Genomic DNA, 9,489 nt, shown 5'->3' with positions numbered 1-9,489 from the left:
TTTTTTGGAGGGGAAACTGGGAATGGAGAAATTTACATGTAAAGAAAGAAAATATCTAATAAAAAAAACCTTAATAAAATAAAAAAATTATGTTATGTAATAAAAGGTAAAAAGTAACAGGTTTTTATACAATGAGTTATTTTTTATTTTTATTTCTTTGCAAAGAGTTCATACCTTGTTCAATTCCTAAAACTATGTTTTGCTATTACTTTTGCGTTAACCATTTGAATTTATATGAAACATTTTAAATCATTGCCTAACTTAAACAATCAAATTTAAGAAACAGAAAGTAGTTAAAATATATTTACAATACAGAGATAGGAAGATGACTCAATGAATAAAACTGCTTTCTGCAAAAGCATGAGGACCTGAATTCAAATCCCAAGTACTCACATGTATGTAATAGCAGGAAACTTTTAAAAGTAATTACCACAGCTACAGGGTAGAAAATCAACCATAAAATATATTGTATGTATTTATATTAACAATTTGAAAGGGAAATCAAGAAAAAAGAATACCATTCACAATAACATTACCATGATAGGAATAAATATAACTAAGAAGATGAAAGTTCTGAACTCAAGAAAGAATAGTTCATTAATAAAATAGTCATAGAGAATGCAAATAAATGGAAAGTTATGCTGTATTTATGTGTTACAAGAATGAACAATATTAACAAGTCCATGTTGCCCATAGTAATCAGCACCAATGTAATTACATTAAAATTTGCATGGTAGTTTTCTATAGAAAGAGAAAAAAATCAGAGCTGGCTAGATGACTCAGTGGGTAAGAGCATTGACTGCTCTTACAAAGGTCCTGAGTTCGGATCCCAGCAACCACATGGTGGCTCACACCCACCCATAATGAGATCTGACTCCTTCTTCAGGTGTGTGTGAAGACAGCTACAGTGAATTATGCTGGAGCAAGCAGTGCTGTAGCGTGCAGGCAAACACTCATATACACTGTTATCAAAGTTTATAAATGTAAAATAAAAATAAATCTTTTAAAAAAAGTTTAAAAATGAGAAAAAATTCTTATATTTGTGTGGAACTATGTGGTCACATAGGCCTCTGTATATCAAAGACGACAGTGTTGAACAATAAAAGCAGTGGTGTGGATATGTATTATTAATTTTTAAATATTCAGTTAAAAACAACATATCCAAGATGCCTTATTACTGTGTACAAAAACAGCATATAAGTCAATAGGGAAGGGTGAAGGGCATAGAATGAAGTCCATGTATTTACTAATGAAATTATCAAAAATATGCAACAGGGGCTGTGCAGTGGTGGGGCAATGGTGGCGCATGCCTTTAACCCCAGCACTTGGGAGGCAGAGTCAGGCGGATTTCTGAGTTCGAGGCCATCCTGGTCTACAGAGTGAATTCCAGAACAGTCAGGGCTACACAGAAAAGCCCTGTCTCCAAAAACAAAAAACAAAAACAAAAACAAAACAAAACAAAACCCCCCAAAAATATGCAACAGGGAAAGTACAGTACCTTCAATAGGGAGTGCTGGAGAGATGGATATCAATATACCAAAGAATAAAACTGAGTACTTACTTCATATATAAATATCAATACATTAAGAGCTTGAATGAAATGTCTTAGTATGTAAGACTTTCAGAAGGAAACATTGAAGAAGATTTCCTGAATTCTCAGGCTAAGCAATGACTTTCTCTTGTGTACGACCAAAACACAGGCGACTAAGTAGAGGCAAGCAGTAGCCCATCAAAATAAAAAATCAGACATTTGTCAACAGAGCTATGAGCTAAGAATAAGACAAAATACTTATAAGCCATGTGTCAACTTGCCAAATATATGAAGACCTAGCTCAATAACAAAAATTCAACTAACTAAGTTAAAAAGCAAGCACAGGAGAAGAGTATTTTCCCAAATTAAAAAAAAAAAAAAAGAACAGTAAGTGCACAAGAAAATGTTTCCTGTACAAAGTGTGAAAGCAATACAAATGCAAATCCCAAGCAATATCTTCTAACAACATTAGAATAGTGTTTTAAAAAATGAACTATGTCTTGGCATAGACTTGTGCAAAATGAGACCTTTATATTCAAGAAATGGATACAGCCTGCAAGAAAAGCCTGAAAGCCCTGAAGCAGATTGTAAATATTACTTTTGGGTATCTATTTCAATAGTCAACATAGCAAATACAATTCTCACCACAAAGGGAATAAGACATGTTTATTCTGAAGCCAATACGAGTGACCATGGCCCAGGAACACAAATTTAGGATTTGATAAGTGAACAGGTTTTATAGAATAGAACAAAAAAGTCATAAACCAAGGCATTTTTCAAGCACATTGGTGTATACTGGGAAAGTGGACTATGGCAAAATCATAAATAATAAAAGAAACAAAAAAAAAATTATTGGTTATGTGACTCTCAAAACAAGAAACAAGTGTTCTGCTTGCCTGTCATGATTCATACATCATGCATCATGATTCATACATTCATACGTCATTTTTACATCAGGACATTTTGTGTAGTAGATGGAACTCAGCACTGTTCAGTAGTTTCTAATATTCCTTAGTTCACATTATGTAGCCATTGTTTATATAAATTTGTCTTTGGTCATCTTCATGAGCACATGATGCTGCCATTTAAATTCTACAAAACATTAATGGTCATTCCAGGCAGGAGCATAAATATTTATAGTGAATAAATAATAAAAAAATATTTTACCTCTTTGTGTGACCTAGAATTTGAGAGACCCAAACAGTAATTGCCTCACTACCCATAATTCATTTTTTTCAGTTTATAAACAGATCATGCTGTTTGGATGATCTCTGTTATCTAAAAGAAAAATCAATTCAAACTTTAAAATGACTAAGGCCTTCCTCCATAGAGATTTTCTATTATGTGAGCCAGGCAAGCTGGCATTCCAGCAGAAACTAAATGGGCCCTTAAATATTGCTTTCTGTGGTAAATGAAACAATATAATAAAGGTAGAGTGGTGACAAAGCAAAGATGCAAAGTTGATTGGCACAGGATGATTCTATTAATTCTTACTTGTCTATAATTTGTCACAGCTACTCAGGGAAATTCTCTCGGAATTGTTGAAACAGGCTGAGACATCATTGACTTATCTCATTCTTAGGAGAGAGTAAGAGGGGTGGGAGGTGTGAGGGTAATGTTGAGAATGCATTATATGCATTAAGAATTTCAAATTTAATCAATAAAAGTGAAATTCTTCAGCCCTATGTGGGACACAGCTCAGTTATAACTAGTCCTTCATACAATACCCCTCCCCCCAGAATGACCTATCTATAGTTAGATTTCTAAAGTTTATCTTCCTTCAGGACTAAAGGATGCAAAGGAAAAGTGTCTGCATTACAGAGTAAGCACCAAGCCAGCTTTGTCTGGTGCTGACTTCCCTACAGCTGAATCTTTATCTAAAGTCTCAGTTTCACCCCTATGTTCATCACTAGATGTCTGCTTTATGTCTTATATCTTAGTCATATACCTTGGCAGTGTGATTGATTTCTAAAAAGTTGTTTTTTTCTCCTACCCTCAGAGGAACACTACTGCTCTTCACCCCAAGAAGACATTGAAGTACTCATGTCTGGTTGGCTTTCCCCCTTTCAGATCTCAACACTATAGGCTCCTTCTATGCAAACCTCAAGAGGTAGTTTGGATTCTTTCAATTTTCCATGGGCAGAAGTTTGGAAAATTTTATGTAACTTTTATTAAATTATTTACCCACCACACTATATATTCATGTAGAAATTCTTTTGCGCATTTATCAACTCATTTATCAAACATTCTAAAAAGCATCTATACTCCAGAATTTCTTTTGCAATGCTGGTGAGCATAAATGTCTATGAATATAAGAAGATTTTAAGAAAATTACAAATATGCTCTTAAAGGTTCTCAAAGGTGAGAACAGGAAAAATAGGTTTAAGAGAGATAATAAAATCTATTTTTAATACTAAGTACTTAAGCAGTCTCTCAACACTTGTTACAGAAAGTATATCAATAGACCAGCAGTGCTGGGATCAACTAATAGTGTTTTAAATGTAAAACCCACATGAATTGTGACCATGAAGAATGGACAGAAAAAGGTCAAGTGATAGGGCACCACTAGCTTTCTTTGGAAGAAAGATTTTTATAGAGGGTTTCTCTGTAAAAGTTGGAGCCCACTCATCATTCACTTATAAGCTGGGGTAGTAATTGAGTAGAAAGGGAAGGTGCAGGAAGTGTTGGCAAGATTTTTATTTTTGGCTTCCAGTTGACCACTGTAGAGTTAACTAATGACTAGTCAAAGAATGTAATGTGATCTATAAACATATTTCCTAGCGTGCCATTACTCAGGGTCTGCAGAATGAAGAAAGGAAGTATCTAGAGACATAAGTTAATTTAGTTAGAGATTAACCATGGCCACACTTCAACCAAAATGGAGATGCTGTAGAAAATACAACGGCCCTGGCAAAAACCAAGCTCTCTTGCCTTGACCCACTTAATTAAAATATCCATTTTAACTTTATCTGTGGGTGATTCTTACCCACTTTGAAAACTTAAGAGGCACCATTTCTTGAGACTATTTAGATTACAGTGTTCAATAAACATAGTACTCTTAAACTAAAAAAATAAGGAAACATGTCATTGGTAATGGAATCTTGTAAATGTTAGATAAGGCAACTAAGCCTTGAAGAAATCCAAAGATTGTCTTCTATTCATCCTTGAGACTTCTTTTCCTTTTTTGAAACTTCTTTTCTTAAGAAAACAGGAGATAAGCAGAATGTCTAGAGGTCAAGAATGATGAAGAAAAATAGATAAAGAGACAAAATATGAATTCTGTCTAAAATAAAAAATTTGTTAAAGAAACAGAATCAACCACACAAAGTATAAAATGTAAAAATGATAGGAGACCTGCCATAGTTTGTATTTTCAGTGTACTCCAGAACCTGGTGTATATGAAGAGATGATGGGGATTCAGAGGCTTCTGAATTTCAGCACATAACTGCCTCAGGATCTTTCTCTCTTTTGACTCTCCACTGTGAGAGTGAATGGGCTTTGTTCTTCCCATTGTGTACAGCTGCCTCATCAATCTTACTGTGATGAATCCAACTAAATATGCACTAAGAGTTCTAAAACTATGAGTGAAAATAACCTTTTCTCTCTTCACAAGTTGATTAGTCACTAGTATTTGCTTCATTAATGCAAAGCTGACTAGCACATGGCTCTAAAAATTGTTTTGGTTAGATAGTTTGTATTTTATTTCAGAAAAATATGATCAACAATTGCCCCTTACCCCACCTACTTTTTCTGAGCCCGCAGCAATGAACAGCCCTTGAATTTTGTTGCATATTTCACTTACTTCATTTTTCAAATACATTTCAAATACTTTAAAAATATTTGCTTTATTTTTATAAATTAAATATATACTACTATTTGCTTGGAATTTTATGTATGCATGCATAAAATTTTGATCACATTTATCTTACTGTTTCTCCTAACTTCTCCCATATCCATCCCTATTTCCCCTACATACTCAATTTTGTGTCTTTTGTTTTATCTATTTTTTTAGCTGATTATGTCCAATTTTTGTTGTTCAAGTACTCTTGGACATGGAGATATCCCTGGTGCCTAGTCAAGCTACCAAGAGTAGCTTAAAGAAAAATGAATTCCTCTCACAGAAGCTATCAATTGCCAATAGATCCTCAACTAAGGATGAGGTTTTATCTGTTTTGCATTTGCATAGATATTGTGCATGGTGTCATAGATGCTGTATGTTCATATATGCAATTTGGATCCATGTTTTCATTGAAATTATCCACCATTTCTGGTACTTACAGTCTTTCTGTTCTTTTTCCATGACAATATCCGAGCCTTGGTGGGAGGAGTATTAATAGAAGCCATCTAGGAAAGACTGGCTAACAAGTAAGTTTCCTGGAGATGACCCACCATTTTGCATGGCTGCAGTGGATACACTCTGGAGAGGTACAGCCCTAAAGACTTCATCCCAGGATTGCTTCTCACTGCTGATATGATCTTCCTGCCATTATTACATAGCCTAATGATGTCTGGGCATTAGCCCACCTTATTGGGCAATTTTCTTGCACATCAACATGAAGATAAACTTTCATTAATTAATGTTGTTTACATAAATTAATGACTTTATAGTATTGCTAATTTGATTCAAATAATTTTAGGAAGAAAGTTTAAAGAGATAGTTTTAGTTATTTTGCCAGAAAGATGTAATAAAGTTAGAATCAAGAATAGAATGTGCCTCTTCCTCATAGAATAATAAGTAAAGGAATACAATGAGCTTTCATAAGTTGCACTCAGAAGAGAAATAGGCCTGGGACAGATTTGTGATCAAGGAAAAACATTAATTCTAGGTCAGGTCCAAGGATAAAGCCACAGGTATATACTATGTTACAGAAAGGCCATGTGAAACTGTTGCTTTGAACTTATAGAATGAAAAACTGCTTACTATCAACATCCTGTAACCCCCTTTTTGTGCAATATTTTTTTGATGAGGTAATTTCATAAAGAACTTTTGTGTAAGAAGGTATAAAGAAGTTGAGAGAAGAAATAAATTGTGGCTATTGGAGTTCTGCTTCATCCACCAAATGTGTGTATGTGTATATATACATACACACACATGTATACACATATATATGTGTTTAGGTATATGTGTATGTGTATAAGTATGCATGTGCACTTGTGAAATAGATGAAACAGCTGGTTGTGCCAACTGTGTGTATGTGTGCACACAAACATAACTATGAGCACCTGGCTTTCCTCCTTTTCTTTTCTCTCTGGCACACAAAGAGTTAACGATCTCTGAGCATCTTGCCTGGCCAGCAAGGAGCCCTTGAGCCAGAAAGAAAAGGGCACAAGTAACTAAGTTTTTTTTTCTTAATCTCCTGCTGTTATTTGCAGCAGTTAAATTGCTAGAAGCCAAAAGATTTTGTCACAGAATAGCAAAGATTTAAATAAAGAGTTAAATTGCCAAAATAAGTAGCTTTTAGCCCTGAAGACCAACTCCATATCCCTTTTCACAATCTTCCTTGGGGAACTGGATGCCAACCTCACCCCCTGTAGAGTATGATATAAATGTCCCATTTGTGGCTGAGTATTCCACAATTTTCTAATCTCTACATGTTGACTAGTTGTAGTTCTCTCTGTTAATCACCATCTACTTCAAGCAAAAGCTTTTCTGATGAGCCTTGTGAGGTGTACTAATCTATGGGTACACTGTTAAGTCATTAGTAGTCAATTTAACACTATACTTATTTATCAGAATAAATTAAATGAATAGGTTGTCCCACAGGGTCTATGATCTCTCTTGTTCTGGTTCATGGCCAAACTAATGGTACCAGGTATATCCATATACATCTTGTGAATCAGGCCTTAAGTCCAATCTGGAAGTGTTCAGTTACTCCCATAACATTTGTGCTATTGTACCAGTGGGTTTGTCTTGGCAGTCCAACCACCATGTCAGCTCTCAGAAATCACAATTTGATAAGGTTGTTACTTTTCTCCTCTGGTAGAACTTTTAGCACTATGAAAGCTGGTCAGCAGAGATGAAACATATATCTATACCAGTTTGATTTCTCCATGTTCTATGAATCAAGTACATTCAGCAATAGGGTCTTACCATTAAGTTCTGGACAGTAATGAAGAACAACAGCAATATCCTGCAACATTTGGAAGTTCTATGTGGCCCAACAACTTCATAAAAGTTTATCCAGTCTTGACATGGAGCTTTTTACTTATATAACCCTTTGAACTCATTCTCTACACTTTGACAAGTCATGAGCTTCTTTGTTATTTGTTATCCACTATTCAACAGAGTTGTTTGATGATAAATTACAACTATACTACTGATGGATATACAAATATTAATTTTGAAGAGCAATTTGACATTACATCCATTTACAAACATTAGTTTTACTCTTGGAGCCTATACACTCACCCAGGATGGGATTTCAGCCATATTAACAGTACTAGATATGTATTTCCTCATGAAAAGTAGACATTAAATCAAACCACAGAAGAGCTGGTTACTTCATAACATTCATGCCTCTATTGCACTCATTGGTGTATCTTGCAATGTTAGTTATTATTATAATTCACAGTGTTCACACTGGATAAGACTGTTGATAATTGTTGCTCCTAACACACACACAGCACCATGAAATATGAAAGTTAGCCACATAGAAGGATTATTTACATATATGTGTCTATGTCTGTGAGAGAAAGTGCCACATTTGTACAGGGTTCTTCGGAGTTCATAGAGGGCATTAGAGTTACAGGCAGTTGTGAGCCAACCAGCATAGATGTTAGAAACTAATCTTCAGCTCTCTAGAAGATCAGTAGCCACTCTTAAATATTGAGCTGTATCTTGGCCTCCCTCATAAAGGAAGTAGATAAATATTTTTGTAAGAATTGACATTGTTACTTAAGGTCTGTGACCTTGGATAAGCTACTTAGCTTCTCTAAGATTCAGGGTTTTGTTTTGCTTTGTAAAACAATCATAATAATAGCCCACTGTGAGAGGCTGAAGGTATTAAATGAAGTAATGCCTGTAAAGTTCTAACTAAGTATCTGGCATGAAGCTAATAACATAACTATTAGTGTTTCTAATAGCTATTGTTATTTAAAGTAGAAATTAATATAATCTCCATCTGACTGTATTCATTTCTAAATAAATCAAAGTACATTCCTCATAGTCTGCAAATGTGCTATTTTCTTATGTTTTGAAATAAATCTTAAGAAAAGCCAAACATTTCTTTTACAAAGAATTTAGTTTATGAAAAAAAGAGGTTTTGAAAAGGCATACTTTTCCTTAGATAGTAATCAAGTAAATAGGGACAGTCTTTCACCTCTTTAAGACTGGAGTTTTTCAAAGCCTTTCTACAAGGATAAATGCTCTGTCAGATACAGAGATTTGAATGACAGATCAAATTTCTGAAATCAGAGCAAGGGGAAACTAGTCATTTCCCCTTAGACTATATCAGCATCACACTGGTAAAAATCAATGTGTGTAATGCTCTGTATCATCATGTATAAAATCAGAAACATCCAAGATAAGAATGTGTAAAGGTGCTATTTATGTCATTAATATATCGCTTACATGTAAAATCATTTTTGAGAGAGATTAATTTACTCACAGGATCAAGAGTTAGCTTTTAGTTTATGTCTTTTTTTTTGTATATATTTTTTATTAGATATTTTCTTTATTTACATGTAAATTTCTCCATTCCCAGTTCCCCTCCAAAAAACAAACAAACAAACAAACAAACAAACAAAAACAACAAGAACAAACACCTGTTGCCTCCCCTCTCCCCATGCCTGTCACCCCACCCTCTCCCACTTCTTGGCCCTGGCATTCCCCTACACTGGGGCACAGAACCTTCACAGGGCCGAGCTCCTCTCCTCCTATTGATGACCAACTTTGCAATCCTTTACTATACACATGCTGCCAGAACAATCAGACCCCTCCATGTACAGTCCTTGGTTGG

This window comes from Mastomys coucha, unplaced genomic scaffold (assembly GCF_008632895.1).
Source record: "Mastomys coucha isolate ucsf_1 unplaced genomic scaffold, UCSF_Mcou_1 pScaffold6, whole genome shotgun sequence".
NCBI lineage: Eukaryota > Metazoa > Chordata > Mammalia > Rodentia > Muridae > Mastomys > Mastomys coucha.
The sequence above is the reverse complement of the archived record's forward strand: the minus strand, read 5'-3'. Positions refer to the sequence as shown.